The 4,796-nt window shown below is 31.1% G+C and overlaps 1 pseudogene; it reads left to right on the top strand.

Annotated features, from left to right (window-relative positions):
• Positions 1 to 2,661: 2,661 nt before the first annotated feature.
• LOC111298312 (uncharacterized) lies at positions 2,662 to 4,476 on the top strand (annotated as a pseudogene).
• The last annotated feature ends 320 nt before the right edge of the window (positions 4,477 to 4,796 follow it).

Raw genomic sequence — 4,796 nt, 5'->3', positions numbered from 1 at the left:
CTAAAAGAATATATTTCATATTTTTGTGTCGACATGAATTTTGATACATAATTTTTGTGTAAAATAGACATGAATATATAAATTTCAATATTTTACATAATAAGAATACATAAATCACCAAGTCTAATTCTTTGCTTTGTTTGTATAGGTGTTTGATTTCTCAGTTATGCTATTGAGCCTAATGCTAGTTAAACCTGAATTTGGATGTAAAACTTTTATTGTCAGAGCTAAATTTGAGCAGTATCATGACATACTTTATATTCAAATTCTAGTATATGTCATTTACCACCATTGAATGCAAAATCTCCCTGAAAAAATGGATACTTAGACTTAAATAGTTGAAACCACCTTTTTAACATCAATAATTCTATCATTTGTTTATTATGAAAGTAGGGCAAGCACATGTATTGTGGAGACTCATACCCAACTTGCGATGTATTATCCGCTTTGAATTTTAAATCTTACATATATACCATAATAGATTCTTAAAATATCTTGATATAAGATTAGGGTGTCATAAATTCTCTCATATTAAAGTTTGATATTATCGTCAAGTCTAACATAAAACACATATAGAATTACTGAATCAGGATCACACTTCCAATGTGTAGCATTTAGCTCCCTCGAGATTTTAAAAGTGGCTCCCACAGTGTAACATTTAGCTCTTATCTGACTGATAACCACTCTAATATAATTTGTGAAAACTTGTAACCAACATATGAAATATTGTCCATTTTGACCCGAAAATCTTACAGTTTTGTCCCATAAAAGGCATATCATAAGTATAGATTTAAGTCTTTATATATATATTATAGCAAATTCTCGGTACATTTCGATATGGGATTAAGATGTCACATGTATAGCTATATATGTTAATAATATGACATCCCAATCCCACATCGAAAGATTGTGAAAATCTATTATATATATAGAAACCTAAACCTATAATTGTGAGACTCTTTTTATGGAATAAAACTATGAGATTTTTAGGTCAAAACGAATAATATTTTTTAAGTTGAGTACGGATCTTTAAAAATGATATAAAGCTGTCATTAGTTGGACAAGAGGTAAGTGTTGCACTATGAGAATTATCTCTAAAATTTTGATCGAGTAAGTGCTACACGATGGGAATCACCTCTAGAATCCTCATGTTTAGTGTGATTCTGATTTTGTGTGTAACTTATGTCAGGTTTGATGGGGATGTTAACTTTTAACAAAGAAGTTTGCGACATCCTAATTTTATAGAGGAAGATTATGAGAATTTATTATGTTATATATGAAAAGATCTTAACCTATATTTATAAGATATCTTTTATTAAATAAAATCATGAAACATTTAAATTAAAATGAATAATATCTCATAAATTAAATAAAGAGATCTTCAATTAACTACAGGAGTCAAGTGGGCACATGTTGGAGTGTTTATGAAGCTCAAGAATCTCAATTATTCTTTTCCTACTTTGGGGTAGCCTTCAAGCTTTGGATCAAGATCAAAGGCTCTGGGAGATTGCGATGAACTATTCTAATACACCAACATTGCATAGAGTCATTAAAGATTAAGTTAGTATTTTCTTTTTTGTTTCTTTTCATTAACTAGAACTTTAACATGATTGAAATATTTGAAATAAATAACCATTGGGGACTTTGACGTTCTCAATTTATAAAATCTAATTAATCTAATTCAGCAATTGCAGTCCAACTGCATATGAAAATTTTGCACTAAAATTAGTGAAGGATGTGTATGAGGACAAACACCAGTTGACTAAATTGGCGACGCCCACCCTCAGTCCGGTGGGTGATTGGTGGAGGCCACTAGGGCTGGCTTATCTGAAAGCGGCAAGAATTAGATGAAATTGTTTATGTGAAATTGAAGAAATCATTTATATGAAATTTTTTATTAAAAATGATTTAAGAAAATTTTAATTAAAAAATTTAAATAATAGATTAATAGAATTCAATGATAAAATTAATAATATATAAAAAAATTATTGAAAATGTTATTTATAATTTAAATTTTATTAATATTTGGTAAAAATTATATTAGAATTTTTTTGTAAAAATACCTATCTAAAAGAATAACGAAACTTATTAATTTTTTAAAGATTTTTGTACAATTAATTTATGTAAAAAAAGCTTTCAATCTATTAGATTTTTTATTTTTATTTTTATTTAATTGTTTTTAACAGAAAATTTCACAATTTCACTTCATCATCTTCATCTAAATCTTTTCATTTGGAAGACCCTCTTAGAAAAGGAAAATAAATTAAAATGAGATCCACTATTATATACATTTACAAAAATGTGAAGTTAGCCATGGAAGAATTTTCAAGGAGCGTGTTGCTCTATTAGTCTCATTTCAATGGATTGCAGAGACAGCGAGGAAAGGTACATGGTATATTTTTTAAAAACTTTTACTTGAAATTAAATTGCTTCTTTTGGTTTTGAAAACCATAATTACTTGATGATCAATCTTTCATTCAGCAAGTAAAGAATGGATGCTTGTTGATTTATCACAACAATCCTCTCTAAGCAAAGGATAAGAGTCGAATCCTCTATAAACATTACGTTTAGAATAACACTTAATTTATAGGTATATATATGATCCTTATAATGTATATATAAAGAAACAAGCCTTATTGATCCTACTAGGCTGCGTCTAATTAAGAAATTGTTGCCAAAACTTTTCTCCATGGCTAATCCTGTCTCCAGTAGCCTAGACGGTAGCTATCCTTAAATATCTTTGTCAATGCTTTTGTGCATGCAATACCTTGCTGGTTCAGTGTTTTATTAATTTCTGCTCATATTTTTTTGCCCTTATTGAGTTACTGTTACAAATGGTAATGACACTTCTAATTGCAGAGGTTGCGAGATCTTTATCAGAAACAGCACCGAGTCGTTTGATACTAAAGATACAGTCATTTTCATTACTTATCAAAGAATGGCATGGAAAAGTATGAATCTGGAGAATTTGAAGCTCGTGGACATAAATGGTATTATTAATATCTTTTACGTGGTACTTAGCAACCTGTTGTTTTTATATGGGGAACTGCAATAGCCTAGCTTATTATTTCTGTGCGTCCTGCACCCGAATGGAAACAAAAGCAGAAATGAGAAAGAGTACCTTTCTCTCTACTTGGTTTTTGCTGATGTTACTTCTCTCCTTCGTCATAGTTGGGAAGTCCACGCTATTTTCAGGTTTTTCTTGCTTGATCAGAGCAAGGACAACTACTTGATAGTTCATGGTATTAGTTCCATGTAGCTTTATTTGCTATATGCAGTGAAACTGACAGTTTCAAAACATATATATATATATATATATATTATCTGATTTTGTAGCGGTATTTAACTTTAGAATGTATATATACATAGAAGAAGATACATGCTTTGAAATTAATTTTCTTTTTGCCATGCCTAGATGCCGAAGAAAAAGACAGGCGCTTTCACAGATTAAAGCATTAATGGGGATTTGATCAGTTCATCCCAATTAGAACGTTTAATGATGTTTCCAACGGATACCTACTGGATGACACTTGTATATTTGGAGCTGAAGTGTTTGTTACGAGGGAAATGAGCTCAGGAAAAGGAGAATGCTTATCAATGATAAAAGATGCCATCAGTACCAAGCATGTTTGGAAGATTGAAAACTTTTCCCAATTAGATTCAGAATACCATGAATCACAAGAATTTTTTGCAGGCGATCAGAAATGGTATCCATTAATAAGATACTTTTTCTTGCCCCAATCCTGTCTGATAATTTTCAGGGGCTTTTCCTTCATTTAGAGTTCACCTTCCTGATGCAGGAAAATACAGCTTTATCCGAAAGGAAGATGACATGGATCGGGCACTCATATCTCCATGTATTTGGCTTTGGCAGATTCAGCCACTGTTATGGCTAGTTCTAAAATATTTGCAGAGTTCACTTTGCGTATCCAGGATCAACAGAAGAGCAGGCACATTTCTGGAAAAGGTCTAAAAGCTCAAATTATCTATTAATAACATTCATCAAACATCCTCAAAAAAAAAAAAAAAAAAAATCTTCAAATAAATTATATCATGGATGTATCAGAACTTAAAATTTTGTTTTTTCTTGCAGTTAGTCACTGGTTTATTGCCTCAAGCCAAGAAAGTGGTTGGGCAAATTTTGTTTCTTTTGCGTATTTCTATCATTCGGGCACTGGCTGCGTAGTGAAGAATACATGCATTGTGGAAGCAGAGGTGACTGTCCAGGCAGTTGCTAATACATTACAACTAACACATGGTATTTGTTGTATGCAAACATTTTGTTTTTATTTAAGCATGGTCACATGGTCATGTTACAGATCCATAGGAATTTTAAACAATTACAAGAATATATATATGCACATGCTTAGATGGAAGTTTAAACATACATGTACGGATTTAGCCAAAAGTTTTCTCCCCGTTGCATGTAATACATGTAGAGAAATTCATCATCATCTTAATGTGAAAGAATTATAGACACAACCCATGAGACTGGCTGCAGATAATTAGTAGTTGAAATTAAAATAAATAAATAAAATAAATATGCTTCAAATCCTCAAGAGTTTAAGATCTTGGCCCAGGGGCGGCCAGGACTGGAAGAACTACATGCTTATACATTCATTCCTCTTCATATCTTTTGAGGTCCACCCTATGATAGGGGGTTAAAAGACCAAAACAAATGATTTTAGCATTTAAAAAGGAAAACGGATTTTTTGAACCCTTTCACCGTCATGTCAAGATACGGCAAAAGAAAAAAATTATAAAATCCAATTTCATAATCAATTAGTTAACGTATT

The sequence above is a fragment of the Durio zibethinus genome, chromosome 16, assembly GCF_047325235.1.
Source record: "Durio zibethinus cultivar Kanyao isolate XHJ-2024 chromosome 16, ASM4732523v1, whole genome shotgun sequence".
In the NCBI taxonomy this organism is placed as follows: Eukaryota; Viridiplantae; Streptophyta; class Magnoliopsida; order Malvales; family Malvaceae; genus Durio; species Durio zibethinus.
Note: the sequence above shows the minus strand (reverse complement) of the source record. Positions and strands in the feature narration are given on the sequence as shown.